Source organism: Lycorma delicatula, chromosome 9 (genome assembly GCF_047948215.1).
Source record: "Lycorma delicatula isolate Av1 chromosome 9, ASM4794821v1, whole genome shotgun sequence".
In the NCBI taxonomy this organism is placed as follows: Eukaryota; Metazoa; Arthropoda; class Insecta; order Hemiptera; family Fulgoridae; genus Lycorma; species Lycorma delicatula.
The window spans coordinates 100,994,894-101,011,331 of record NC_134463.1 but is presented as its reverse complement, the minus strand read 5'-3'; the positions used below and the strand labels follow the sequence as shown (position 1 = coordinate 101,011,331).

At 27.9% G+C, this 16,438-nt stretch overlaps 1 protein-coding gene across 2 annotated transcripts in view; it reads left to right on the top strand.

Moving 5' to 3' along the window:
• LOC142330132 (homeotic protein antennapedia-like) overlaps positions 1-16,438 on the top strand; it is a 485,876-nt gene that overhangs the window by 256,499 nt on the left and 212,939 nt on the right. Inside the window, exon 1 of one of the 2 annotated variants that reach the window (XM_075375220.1) lies at positions 13,700-15,669. The exons of the other annotated variant lie outside the window; for it this stretch is intronic. The gene's annotated coding sequence lies outside the window, so the exon portion shown is untranslated. Of the gene's footprint in view, positions 1-13,699; positions 15,670-16,438 lie in introns of those variants that run through there. 2 annotated transcript variants of the gene reach the window in all.

The following is a 16,438-nucleotide window of genomic DNA, read 5'->3' as shown; positions in this document are numbered from 1 at the left end:
ATTAAAAAGAGTAATAAAAGCAGTACAGAATCGTACCGAGAAAAGTGTTGAAAACCGCGGGCTCATTTTTGAATATTTATTATTAACTGGTACGTATAATGGTCTAGTATCACTTTGGTATAGCGTACTTTTTTCTAAATAAAATTTGATTTTTTCTTAGTTTTCTTTGTTTTATTCAACGCCGCATCTTAAGGATTTTGGGAGAATTAAATTCTCTACCTATTTTGTGTTTATGTTTTACCAATACCCATCTAACAACGTTATTGTAAAACATAAAAATATCAAACGTCAAACATAAAAATCAGGGTTTTTACTCCAGTTTATTGGTTTTCATCCCAAATTTTTTTCAAAAAATACAGCAGATACGGTTCTGGGACCTACTTTATTCGATTTTTCAAATACCGTAAGAAATCATAAGATCAAAATATCGATCAAAAACCATAAGAAATCACTAATTCTGTTACTTAATTAACGTCCTAAAAATATCAGTATGACCTCATTTTACCGGAGAAGCTGAAAAAAAAAAATTTGTTTTATAGTCATATTGAATGATTTATTGTCGGATAAACGATTTTCTGTTGTTTTTTAAACATTTAATAACTGTAAACCGGTTCTTTCATAAGAATAGATTTATGTGCATTTTAAAAATATTTAATTTTTTAAATTTCTATCACACTTCAAAGTGTTAAGTAATAAGTTTCATGTTCAAAAAAAAAAAGAAGTAAAAAACTAATAAATTGATTTTTCAACCTAACGATTAAATAGTTTTAATCAAGGCGGCGCTTAAATTGTAAATTATTCCTTTTATTTTATTTTTATAGATATAGAGGTTATAAACATGTTGTAACACGACAGGTGGTTATAAATTAATACTTCGTAATAATTGTCCCAACCTATTTATTGGCTGAACAAACTAGTTGTAAAGCATTTGTAATCTTCCACTTATCATTGTAAATAAATTTAAAACCGACTAATCAAATTAACATAAGCGTAAAAAATGTTAGCCAGTTTAAAACGACTAAATTTGTCCTTATCATTCCGGTGTATTAAGCTTATTATTTCAATTTTGTATACTCTTATTTTAATTTAATTTTTAATAAAGTATGTTTATTTTTAATGGAATTAGACAGAAAGGTTAGTTTTTTTTTTTTTTTTGGAAATGAATCATTTTATGTCGGCAACTTATTATTTATCTTTTTTAAGATTCCGTGCACATCAACACTATAATTTTTATTTACTTTTTTTTCATTAATACGGTCGTCCTTCTTATCCTTTTTTCTATATCTAATTATATTCTTTACTGCTGTTTCCTTTACATTCATGTTTCAATCTTTCAGCTGGTATGTTTACGCATTACTGCTAGTTTATTTTAATTATTTGCTTATTTTATATTTTTATTATTTTTACGCGTGTTTTGTTTCTTTATCTGAAGTATTCTTATATATCAATTTTATTTTTATTTTGGGTTTTTACAACCCTAAATAATTTTTTTTCTAACACCACGGCATCCAAAATTTCGTTGGTGAAATATTTATTAATTACCTTAAATTTATTTTTGGTAAACAATTTGATTTTTAACGGTGAACGTAACAACTAATGTATTTCTTGCTTCTCTTTCTCGGGCGGTAAAATATACATTATATTATACAAAATATACATTATATCTTTCTCGCCCCCAATTATACATTTATTTAAATATAAAACGCATCTGAATTTTTTGGAAGTGATCGTAACCACATTAATTGGGAAAAAAAATGTATACATATATAATTCACGATTAAGTAAAATTATTTTAATTTCCAACGATAAAAAATTTTCTATATTTTAGTATATTTATCATTTAATTCTGCGATGAAGAGCGGTATCATTTCTGTATTTTATTAGATTCTAGGTTCAAATCGTAATCTGGGTATAATTTTATTTAGTTAGAAAATAACTATAAACTTGTTCCATGATAATTAAAATCATATAAAAAAGTGTGAATGTCAGTATTTTTTCGAAATTGTTAACATTTTTTAAGACACCGTTTCCATATCATATTTTCTTTGTCCATAGCATATAGAATAAAGTATGTCCCATGAAATTGCTAGTTTAGTTTGATAGATATCTTCAAATATGTGCAGAGACAAAAAACGAAAAGATTAGCTTAATCTCTATACAGACAAGAACATAAAGGTTTTTTCAAAATAAAATCAATAAGGTTCGTTTAAAATCAAGCCTTAATCTTGGCTTAGAAGATTACACTTTATTTTATAAGTACATTTTTACTCTGTATAAAAATGAATAGGTTAAAAAAAAATTATTATTATTTTTTAAAATCAAATTTACTTCACATTGTATGAAACTCTGTTTTACTTGTTACTTTAAATAATTATTTATAAATTAAATGATCCTGGAAAAGAGGGACGTGCAATTTCTAGAGCGTGCAATAAATTTAATAATTTTCCTATTTAATAAAATGAAACTTTTTTTAAATAATTTTTTAATTAAAAGGTTTATTTTCCAAAGTTTGCCATTTCTTGTAATAATTAAAAAAAAAATTGAATATGAAAGCCTTCTACACCTAAGCCGAACCGGTTCCAGAAAAATATTTATGCAGAATGTAGAAAGGGGAAGCGGAAATGCCAAAATACTGATGTAATAAATACGTTTAAAGAATAAAAAATATATTCATGGTTATGAGAAAATTAAGCCTATATTCGCGGCGCAGTGGTAGCGTTTCCGCCTTTCATCCGGATGTCCCGGTTCGAATACCGGTCAGACATGGCATTTTCACACGTTACAAAAAAAAAAATTAGTTGTAATACTGGTTAGAAAGAAAAAATAATAAAATAAAAATTATTTGGTGATTTAAAAAAAAAAATCTGATTTAAATACTACCAAAATTCTGTGGATGATGCTTGGATTTTATATTTTAAATTATTTTTCTAGAATTAGTTGACTAGGCCTTTTCATAACGCACCAGTCATTAAATATTGATGTTAATATTTAGTAATATTAGAATAAATGCATTGTTGTTTGTTGATCATTCGTTTATTTCACTTTTATAAGTTTCTTATCGATCGCTGAGTGGCATCAATAAATAACGATGATATTTGAATGTAAAACTACAGCCAAATATTTCTTATTTAACCCAAAAGTTTTGTTAAATCGAAAAAAAATCTTATATTAATTTATGATCCTTGAAATAGATTCAAATTTAAATATACATGAGAAATATAAATAATTTATCTGCAAGAAATTTTTATACGTACAATTAAATTTTCTATTTATTCGATTATTGCAAAAATTACATTTAAGAAGTTAATGAAATAATACAGCAGCTTAAGTTGTAATAAATACAAGCATTTTGTAATAAAAATTACTTGAAGCGTGTAATTGTCGTAGCTTATGTTAAAAGAAATTCGTGTAAGGTTTCCTTTAAATTCCATTTTATACTTGAAAAACTTTTATAAAGTGTATCTTCTTCGAATAAAAAAAAGTATGTAATGTGTAAGGTGTATATTTTTGTTTAAAACGTGTTATAATGATCTAAAACTTTATGTACGTCGGTGCGCGCGCATCTGTGAACTTAATTTTATATAATTATTTTTAATTTTTAAGAACATGTAAGGGAACATCAGATATGTAATTTTTTTTTATTCGTGTTAAATGTTATATTAAACGTGCAATTTCTAGAGCGTATATAAATTTATTAATATAAATTATGTAAAATTTTTAAAAATAATTTTTTAGTTAATAAGCTATGCTAATAGTTATTATTAACCGGAATAGAAATATAGAATAAAAAATAAAAAATATGCAATATCAGAAGCCGCAATAATTATTTTTTGCTGTAGTGTAAAACCATAATTTTACCTTGTATAGTTTCTGTTTTAAACTTTGCATCTATTTAATCATGATAATTGCTGTAGTAGCATGAGTGTATTTTGAGTATTGATTCTTATTATTTTTATAAGATATCAGTTCGGTAGTGATTTTGAGGAAGCGAGCCAAGGCTATTTAAAATTATTATAGTTATTTAGTGTATTTAAAAAAATTTAATTGTAAGGTTATACAATCACAAGTATATCATGTTTTTTCCAAACTCACCCCCTAAAAATTTTTATAAAAATGATCTAATTTTGAGTGTTTCAATCTCTTGACGTTAAGCATCTTTTAAATTTTGTTCTTTAAATGAGGGTTTATTACCATGTGGATGATATGAATTTTTGGGCTTTGGTAAACCACAGAATACGGTGGAGTCCTGCTCTAAAATAAAGTACTAATTGTATATCGGCCTAGATTTAACAAAAAATTACTGTTTCAAACTATTTAAAACATATAGTTTTAAAAAAAACTATTTTTATTAAGGAATTAAGTTAAAATAGTTCTGATCCTTAATTCCTAGGTAAAAACTCCATTAAAAAATTACTTATTTGTTTAGCTAAACAATAAGTATTAATTTAAATACAATTAAGGATGTTAGAATAGACATTTTTCAAATACGTACAGGTATAACAAACCTGAATAATTAAAAAAAATAATTTATTGATTTTTTTTTTTTAATGTACGCAAAACAATTATCAAAGCCAATTTTTAACGGTATTATGAAAGAGAAGTTAAAATTTAAGCTGGATTCAAATTTAAAAAACGTTTTACAAGGCTAACAGCTATTTATTTATAAAATTTATCTTTGAAGTAAAAACTTATTTTATTTCGATATCATTCTATGAATACACTTGTAAGAACTAGTAAATCGAACGCTTTATCCTCTTAAAAAAAATTCTTCCGTTTATTACTTACTATAAAAATGTTACGTTAGTATTCAAAACATACTTAATCGTTTTCCTACAAATAAGGATTCAGATACACGTTTACTAATTTGTTTTTTTCATTAATCGTTATTAAATGAAATGAATAATAATTGAGTTGATTATTTAAAAACATTACCTTATTAAAAAAATATATATACTAGCAGTTTAGATTTAGACATCTTCCGTCCGCTGCGACGGTGAAACAATTTGCGGACGAGAAAAAGTTAAACTAACGATTAACTACAATAATTCTGTAAGCGACTAACCTATATTTTAGTTATACTTTATATATTTTTTTGTAAACTATTACTAACCGGTCGATACAATATCTTATAGGTTGTGTTTACGGTTAAACATGAATTAGTAGCAGCAACAGCTGTTTAGTTTATTCGGCCCCTATAATAATATCTTTGACAGCAGCGGGACGTACGACAGCGTTCATCTGCTTTCTTTTAGTCTATCACCTGCTTTACTTATATATTTTACCTGTAGTATTATATATTTACTCAGGGGTTTTAACTACCATCATGCGACCGGTCTAGTTTGTGACCTATGATCTGCCATAGGCTAACCCTTTATTTTTAGTTCCTTCCTACTGATATTACATATAAAACAATTACGTCCGCATTTTGTCACGGCTGTCAGAAAGTATAATTTTAATTAAGTTTAAAACCGTTAATGTATTTCTGTTCAGAAGTTAATATTTAGGTACCCGCATATAATTTATTTTTCTTAAAGACTTGTAGTACACTTATACGTCTCTTACTTTTGTGTAATTATTAAATAACTTTTGATGTTTAGTTCATGTCTGGATAAAATGAGGTACTAAAAGGTGTCGCACCCTCTTTGCTTAACATTTCTTATAATAATTATTCTTATGAATAATTCAGCTGTTATTGGTATTTGTGAGTGTACATATATTCACGAGTGTGCTTATTTATTTAGAAAAAAAATCTGATGTGGACACCACATTACTTTTTAAAAATAAAAAGTACATAGAATTTTATTTCATTAATAACTTCTGATATTTACCTTATTGTTATTGAATTCTAATTTATCGTAAACTATTTTTACAATAAATCAAACATGAACTTTATTTATACAATAATAATCCAAATATTTCATTAATTAAAATTTAATTTGTCTATTACTCTGGAACCAATGAAGATATGTACCACTTATGATACATAGCTCTCAATGAGGGCTTATTACAGTTAAGAAAAAGTCCATCCAATCAATTTTTTTTTGTTTTTGGAGTTTTTGGGACACTTTTGGTTCAGTCGATTGCGCTGAAAAGGGGAGGTACATAACTAGATCTTAAAACAGTCCTAAATCCAAAATTTCAACATACTACGACAAATCGTTTTAAATATTATACAAGATACGTACGTACATACATACATGCATACGTACGTACAGACGTCACGCCGAAATTAGTCAAAATGGTTTCAGGGATGGTCAAAATGGATATTTCCGTTGAAATCTGAAAAGCGAAATTTTTCGCAATCACAATACTTCCTTTTCTTTGTACAAGGAAGTAATTATAGAAATAAATAAATGATTTGTTCAAACTAGTACATTTCATAGATCATATAAAGAATGGTACATACTACTGCACGGATAGAAGAATGTCATGACGCAGCAAATACTTGGACGTATCAAAGAAATCATGTATTATACCTTCATCACAGCAGTGTCTTAAAGTACATGTATATAATTAAATATAAGAATGTTCCATATAAATACTAAAATATTTGTGTATTGCAAGGTGGAAAAAAGAATGAAAATCCTAAATAAATAAATCAATGTAAAATAATAATAATTAGAAGACGTTAATGGAGATTATTTAGCTCATTTTCTTTGTATTCAATCCATCATGATTTGCATGATATGAATTCAGCATTATTATAGTACTGAATTAATGTTATAGTTATATTATTATAAAATGGTATAAGCAGAATAGAGGTAAAATCAAAAACAATAATGAAAGGTCTGATATATAAAAATCTTGTTGGGGAAAGGGCTTACATAACCCAGTTTTATCTATTAATCATTTCAGTCATTAGGCTTATTGCGCAACCACAAGTACTATCCTTTTTTTCCTGTTTAGCTTCCGGGAATTACTTTAGAGGATCATTAAGGATGATATGTATGAGTGTAAATGAAGTGTTGTCTTGTATAATCTCAATTCGACCATTTCTGACATGTGTAGTTGAAATCCAACCACCAAAGAACACCGGTATCCACGATCTAGTATTCAAATCCGTATAAAAGTAACTGTCTTTACTAGGACTTGTACTACTTCCAAATCAGCTGATTTGTGAAGACGCGTTCACCGCTAGACCCACCGCAACCCATCACATACAACTTCCCTTCTTCTGTTAGAACGCACCTAGGATGCACAATCGGTAGATATTTCTCTGAATTCTGAGGATTTGTAGAAACTAAAACGAGAAAGACATTACAAAAAATTGAAAAGGAAATAGATAATGATAAAGGACAGTTTATTTCCAAAGGAACAGTAGGACGAGAAAAGTTTTAGTAGATTGGATCTCTCACAGGTATCAAATAATGAACTTCTACCCTACCCGAAGTTCCTTGCGATAATGGGCATTTTTACACAATTTGAACACCGCGATCTGATTAATAATTTTGCATTAAGGCTGCAAAACTTGTTTTTCCTTCTTGAAATTAAAGAGTGAATGATAACGAGTGTATAGCTTCTAAAAGAATAACTGCTCTTTCCCGGAGTTCTGTAGACCCATGGAAGTACGCAACTGAATTTCAAACATTCAATCAGACTTTTACTCGAGATTGTGATAAGACTAATTTTTTAATTATTTTATAAATAAAACTGCGAGCTATTTGTATTTATTTTTGCTATATGATTCTTGATTATTGTTATTACTTTTCCAAATGTTTTTTTTTCAGTGGAATATTTTCTGTTTTACTTTATTTTAATTTCATTATATTATTTAATTTAATATACTAATAAGTAGAGTAAATCAATTTTTAATACAAGTAATAAATAATTTGGTTCTGTATTCTGTATATGATAATTTTAGTTCATTAATTAATACAGTAATCTAGTACTTCCTTGTACAAAGTAGAGGAAGTATTGGGATCGCGAAAAATTTTGGTTTTCAAATTCCATCGCAAATACAAAGCCCAAAGTACAAAAAAATGAGTTTTTTATTTTTTATTAACTGGAGTAATAAGCCCTCATTGAAAGCTTTTCAACGATATATCGTAAGTGGTGCTTATTTTCATTGGTTCCAGAGTTATAATCAAATAAAATTTTAATTAAGGAAATATTTGGATCTTAGAAGAGGAAGGCATATCGGTTCAAATCCGGTTTAATCTCTTTTTTTTAATTTTTTTTAAATTTAAATATATAGATTTATTAATAATTATTAACCTCTGATCGTTAAAAAATTTTTACAATACATAATTATTTAATAAGAAAAAAAAATTAAGTTCAGAATAATATAAGTTCATTTTATGTACATTTATATTAAAAAAGTGTGTAATGTAATTTAATAGGCGTGCAAGGAAGTTGTGTGGTGTCCACATCAGATTTTATTCATATATAAAATCAATGTTTAAGGATCTCATAATGTTTAGTATGCCTTTTGTTTCTCGTTCAGTCGATAAGTTAATTAATCAATCTTCTCTTAGTAAGTAATGGGTAATATAACAGTTTAATAATTTTATTTAATTTTTTATGCAGGCTTACTACAATTAAGAGATTATAACATGAATTATAAATCTTTTATGCATTTAATTGAATTCATTATTTAGGTTCTTTTTTGTTTTAGTTTTTCTATTAATAACGGTTGGTCTAGAAAACATTCAGCTAATTTTTAGGTCTATACTTACATAACTAGCGTCACTGCCTCCTATTCTTACTTTTCCAAGAACACTTAAGAATGTTTCACCGATTAAAATTTACCAGTTACATTGCCTGTGACTTGGTTAAAATAATACCAAACTTATGGAAAAACAAAAAAAATTAATTTCTTATAATCAAATTACAAAACATTTTTTGGCTAAAATAAGCTTTTAAAATTTAAGTATTTCTAAAGTTATAAAAAAAGACTTGAAAATATTGTTATAGAGTATGCTATTATCTAATTATCTAATATAAAATTAGCTACTATTAACTATCTAATCTACGATAGGTTTTGTAATGTGTGATGTTCACATCTGACAGTGAACGAGTTAGTTTAATTCATTTGCAATTGAAAAGAAAAATCTGACACTATCGTTGCTGAACCTTTACATTATTTACATAGAGATTAATGTATAAAACATTTTATTATCAAACCTCAGATCTGCTTTCACACTTAATTTTAGAAGATCAAATGGATGAAATTATAGATAAAAAAAATCCAGACATTTAATGGAGTTAAATCCGACAACAACGTTAAAACGGTAGAAAAACGTTTAAAATGCAATGCTTGATCGGTTTTAAAATTAATTTGTGTGCTAAGAAAATGTGCCAAAAAAAAAACGTAATTAAATATTTTGTTAGTAAATTGTTTTTTAATAGTATAGTTGAAATCATCCTACTGTTTCAAAACAATGTTCTCTGAATGATACACCATGGTTCGCTTTCTTTTTCCTGTTTAGTCTCCGGTAAATACCGTTTAGATAATTCTTCAGAGGATGAATGAGGATGATATGTATGAGTGTAAATGAAGTGTAGTCTTGTACATTCTCAGTTCGACCATTCCTGAGATGTGTGGTTAATTGAAACTCAACCACCAAAGAATACCGGTATCCACGATCTAGTATCCGTGTAAAAATAACTGGCTTTACTAGGACTTGAACGCTGGAACTCTTGACTTCCAAATCAGCTGATTTGGGAAGACGCGTTCACCACTAGACCAACCCGGTGGTCTACACCATGGTTCGCTAGCAACGATGAGGTGCACGGGTATCTTGGGGTGCCTCGTGTTCGTGAAGAAATACGGAAAACCAGTATCGATTACATATAAAAGCTGTACAAGCGCGTATCATCTGGCGCTGAATCTAATTGACAACGGTGAGCGAGCTGGACTATTGAGAAGTTTACATGTACTGGACCTCGCTGATCTTTGAGGACGTGGATGATCACCGGGTGCATGACCCAGGGTATGATAGAGTGGTTAATTATATCAAAGATAATTTAGACTTAAAGAATCTACACTGGAATTACGACGTACTGGAATTTATTGGACGTATGTTGAAGCTGGTGGTTGACTCTTGAGTCGGCGGTTTGATTCTCTGCTGAGAATTCCGTGTCTTTATTGTTTTTATCTGATTTTAATAGTTATGACTCGGGTGATTTTAGTATTTTGTATATGTATCTGTTATCTCTACTTTTATTGCTTCGTTGGTGTCATGATGCATGTTATTATTATTTTAGGTGGGCTGTTTTTGGATGGTTTCCTGACACGTTAATCTTAGCAAAAAACTTTACTTACGATTGCGTTCCTTTTTGCGACCGATTGTAAAAATAAACTGTTCAAAAAACTTTGTAATATCCTTAAAAAAAAATTATAATATTTTATCCAAAAATTTTGTTGTTAAGGATAAAAACTATATCCACCGTAATATACAAAAGTAAAACAAAATGATAGTTTCAAGTCGACAAGCTGAGTAATTACAAAAATATATAAACTCATACATGGTGTTTATGTTTGGGAGGGTGTGGGCTTATGATACAACATCTAATTCATACAATGTGATAATTAGTTAATAGTAAACTCATGATATAAAGTAATGAAATTCGTGAATGTAAAGTACACTTTTAACTACAAACCTAACCTAAATAATAAATAACGAACACATTAAAACACTGAAATAACAGGAAAAAGAAAACAATTTTCATCATGGAAAAATGAACACTTATCCCGCGGCATATTATATATTAGTTTTTAATAAGCTAAAAGAATTTTTTATTTATTTCAGAAGCGATTTAACCGTCGAAGGCAATTAACAACGACGTATAAATAAAGAATTACGTCACCTAGGTTTTAAGTGAAAAAAAGAAGGAAGGTCATATTATATCGATTTTTTGGCATTTCATCTGAGTTTGATGATATTATGGCCAAATTCCGTCTCTTATTTTTATAAAACTAACTCTTTATAAATTCTGAGCCTTTTGGACGGAAACACATACACGTAACGTTTTTTCTTTATAACATTTTCTGTTTCAAAATGACATGTATTATCTTTATTGAAACTGATACAGGGAGATGATAGAATAGAAGTTTCTATTGCCAATGTGCTGTTGCTAAAAGAGTGAACAGATGGTCTCCTCTCCGCTCCTGTAGCGACCTATTTCTGAATTCAATAGCATTTCCCGTCAATCTAACAGCGGTGGCGCGTTAGATACTTAACTCTTCCACATTTTACTCCATCCCTAAGTTCTAACTCTTATCACCGAGACCGACCTTCTAGTACCGTACAACATAATTTTTTTATTCGTACACTAATAAACACTCGGTTATTTTTATCTATAGAATATTAATGTATTAATAGTGTTTCTCTAAGTGATCAATTGGTGATATCCTGTGTTTCTGGAAGCAGTGCTAAGGTATTTCTAATTATAAAAATTATAGTGAAATTATCTACAGCCAATTATTACTTCAGTTCCATTTATTTTACTTTATTTTCATTATTTACTTCCTTGTACTAATTAAAGGAAGTATTGTGATCGCTAAAAATTTCGCTTTTCAGATTTCAATGGATATATCCATTTTGACCATCACTGAATCAATTTTGACTAGTTTCGTTGTGACGTCTATACGTACCTATGTATCTCACATAACTCAAAAACGATTAGGTCTAGGATGTTGAAATTTTGGATTTAGGACTGCTGTAACATCTAGTTCTGCACCTCCTCTTTTGATTGCAATCGATTAAACCAAAAGTGTCCAAAAATGCTCAAAATCAAATAAATTGTATTTTGGACTTTTTCTTAACTGCAGTAATAAGTCCTCTTTGAGAGTTTTTCAACGATATATATATATATGGTACTGATTTTCATTGGTTCCAGAGTTATAGCCAAATAAAATTTTAATTAATGAAATATTTGGATGTATAAGAAGACAGTTCGAATCAGATTTTTCCTTTTTTAATTTTTATTTTTTTATCTTTATTTAAATGTATTGATTTCTTAATTATTCACCTCTTGTTTAAAAGAAAAACTTTTACGATAAATAGTAATTCAATAAAAAACAAGAAAAAAATCATAAGTTATTTATGAAATATAATTTTATGTACTTTTCATTTAAAAAAAAAAAAGTGTATGCAATTTAGTAGACGTACAAGTAAGTCATGTGGTGTCCACATCAGATTTGGTGGAACATTTGATTATTCGTTTTTGTTTTCATTTTGTTGACGGTTACAATATAATAATTTAAAAAGTATTAGATAGATATGACATACATTTATTTAAAGAGTAATAAGTGACTTTTACTGTGTCCTATTTTTCATTTAAGATTATTGAATTAATAATTGTATAAATATTTGATGTTAATAAAAACTAATATTTTAGCAATTGTGTAACTGTCCACTTTATTAAAAAAATGGAGGATCATACCTTACTTGCAAATGAAATAGGTTTAAATGAAGTGCAGCAATGTATGTGTATGTGCAATTTAATAGGCGTACAAGGAAGTCATGTGGTGTTCACATCAGATTTTTCATTTTTAATTCAATTCCATTTTAAAACTCACTTTATTAAATTTAATACGAAACGAGCAAAATCTGGTGTTCACAGAACCGCTAGTATTTTGAACTAACAGGATCTTAAACTTCGAGAAATCAAATTTCTTGTTGATTATAACAAAGAGGAAATTAAAATTAATATTAATAGTAATTGGGAAGGGTTTATGGATTGCAGTTTTCCGTTTGAATATATTAAGTTTCTCTGTATTTTTAAAAAAATAATAAATAAGTAAACGAATTAATTTTTTAAAAAGAGGTAGTAATAATTAATTACACGGAAAAAAAACGTTATTAATTGGTTATTATTCATTAAAATTTCAAATATTATTATTTTTATAATCGAAAAAAAAGGTTTACACTTCAATAACAATAATATTATTACTGCTATTAAACCGGTGAGATAATATAGTAGCAGGTATTATTGATGTGAATATCGCGCATAAATTTTGTACGGGATCAATTTCAGTGGGTAGTTAATTACATGACCGCTGTATTTTCAGAATTGATAACAACACACGGTCTGTGTGATAGTTGTACCGGTCTGGATGATATAATAATAATAGTAGTAGTAATCTGATGATGTGTGTTGTGGTATACGGTACGGTGTTGTAGATTTACTGACAGTGCCAGGGATGATTATGATCGTTTGTTCTGATAACAACGGTATGAGATTATTTCAGTTTAATTACAGGTATATAATAATAGTAATAATATTAATAATAATGATGTGCTGGAAAAGGATGGATATAAAATGAGTATGACGTGTACGATAGATCGTTTAAAAGATCGGTTATTTCGTTAGATAGAATAAACAGAACGGTAAAATCGGAAACACAGATACTCCAGGAAACAGGAGACGTGTATACGACATTTAGTCATCAATATTGTCATCGCATGGGCCGATACGAATTCACTTTCTATCCGCGAGTTCACTCTTTCTCATCGTGGTGATTTTACTTGTGTGTTTGTATTGTGTATACGTTTTATATATATATACGAGCTAGCTATGTTTATCGGAGGTGGGGCAGTCGGGTTTGTGTTGAAGAACAAGCGCATGCGCTCATCATGACAAGCGTCGCGGCGCTCACGAGGACGCCTGTTTTATATAATAGGGTGGGGAGGTACGGGAGGGGGTGATATAGGCGCCACTGTTTGGCACAAACGCTCAGTGTAAAACGCTTTGCTAACCCCTACACAAAGTTGTCGCGCGTACACGACTCTAACGTTTAATACGTCGTCATTATATATCGCGTATTTAAATGTATCTATTTAATGATTATTTAAACATAATATCGTAAATTTTCGTTAAATTAATAAAAAAGAACGAACAGTTTTATTTATATAAGTTGTGTAAGAAAAAAGATTTTTTAAAATAATCGTTTATAATTAAATGTGTATTTATTAATTAAAAGTGATATTTAGATGATTTAAAATTTAAAAAAGAAAAGAAATATTCGATAGTGATAATCATTAAGACATTATCTTAATATAACACGGTTAAAATTATTATAATATTTATTGATGGTGTATACGTAAGGTTTTCTACAGAAACAAAAGGAAGTCGGTTAAATAAAATATCGAGGGGTTGTCAAATTAAAAGACAACCCTCATTTTCCTTTTGTTATTTTATAATTATTATTAATTTAACTAAGAAGAGGGTTAGTACTTTTTCAATTCAAAATGAAGTTATCAACGTCCATCGTATATTTTTTATTTTAAGCTCCACCTCTCATTTTTTATAAGTTATTCCTCTTCGGTTTTGGATTTGTAATGAGTGAGAGAGAGAGAAAATGGAAGGAAATATAAGAGGCGTGCAATAGTAAAAAAAAAATATATATATACATGTATATAGATACAGTGCGAGTTAGATAGTTATATAAGTAGAAGAAACATAAAATAAAAAAAAGAAGAAAAAACACAAGAGTTGAAGCAGCAACAAGCAGTGTGTTGGTTATCCGTCACGGCAAATGCATTAATATTCGTCATAGCGGTTGCCCGAGGTACCTCCTTCCCAGTTATTAGTGAGCTACGGGAAAATCAATCACACACTGCAGGACTGTCAAAAGAATATTCAACGTTTTAATTAGCTACACAGAAAAAAACCTCTAGTACTACAAGAGTGAGCGAACGAAGTAAGCGGTTTTAACTCTTAAGGTTGTAGTTTCTTGTTAATCGGGAGTTACTGTTCACCTTCATCGCCAGTCGTACGTCGATTTCATCAACGTGCGGTATGCTTTCGCTAACCACCTGACATTGTGTTTTTACATGTTTATAGTATAAATAATAATAATAATCATATTAATACAAAGGACACTATGGCGTTCTATTTAAGAAGAAAGAAGAAATGTTCGTTTATTTATTATTATTTTATAACTAGAAAGATATAATTTTATAGGAAAAAAACGACAACAGAAGTTACAAATTTATTTTAAACAAAAGAAAAAGGTATGACTAAAACAGAAAATTATATATAATAATAATAATAATAATATTATGCCTTAACACATTTCTACTATATATGTTAGTTATTATATATATATGATATTCTACATTGCACGCAAGCTCCTGTAGCTTGTAACTTAGTAGAATTATTTATTATTATTGTATTAAGTCACGATATACTACTATAATAACGGAAATATAAACAATGTTTTGTGACACTTGGACTAATATTATTATGTAATATCTACAACTTTATTATTGTCGACTAATTTAATCAGCGGTAACAAATAACGATATAAAATATACGTTTGCTATTGATAACAAAATTATTAAGTAACACTAGGACGGTGGGACCAACCGGGAAAAAAATTATTTTCACTTTATTTTTAAGTACCTGAAAAAAGAATAGTAAGAAGTTGTATTATAAAAATAAATAAATCGTGTATGTCGTACCGATAATAAACGAAGTTTACTACGAAGGCTGGTTTGTTTAAAATTATCATTGAATAAAACGTTCGCTGAGATTAATACATATAAATAAAACAAAAAGGTTATTAAAGTTAATTCGGACTTAATTTTCAAGTACTGATTAGTTAAGCGATTTGGAGACGGGCTGCCTCTTCAAGGTCAAGGTCACGGGGCCCTATTTTAATTGCTGCCCCCGAAGAAAGAAACGCAGGAAAAAAAGGCGGAAATTTAAGTTCAGTGTAAGGTGAGATTATTGTTATTATTGAATTACTTATTTTATTAAATTTAATATAGTCATTTCGAATTAATAATTATATTGTTATTATTCATTGCTGGTTTTAATTTTAAAAAAAGAAACCCTTTTACCAACACGAATGGTTATTTGTATATTCTTTTATGTAAAATTCCGTATAATTTATTTTGAATGTCGTTCTATTGTAAACATACCCTTTATTATTCTGTTTAAAAATAGATTTAATTTTTCCCGTATATTTTTATTTTATGAAATAAATAATATCAAATTTAATTATTGTATTTGTTTTTAAGTATAATTAATAACTAATTTTGTTGTCTAATTATCACAAACAGGAATTTTTATTTATATATATTCTTTTATGTGAAATTCCATAATTTATTTTGAATGTAATTCCATTGTAAATGTAGCCTTTATTATTGTTTTTAAAAATAGTTTAATTTCTACCGTATTTTTTTATTTTAAGAAATTAATAATATTGATTTTAATTGTTGTATTTGTTTTTAAGTATAATTTTTAACTAATTTTGTTGTGTAATTAAATTGTCAATTATTTAAAAAATAGTTTCGTCATTATATGTTGTGTATTTTCTCTAAAAACTTAGTCCAATTTTATTTATTGTTTTTTCCAGCAATATTAATAAACTTAAAAAGAGGTTATCATAATTTATTTACTATTAAAATTCGAATTAATAAGAATCTATTAATAATATTGACTGCAAACAAAATATTCTATTATTTAGTAAACTAAATAAGAAAAT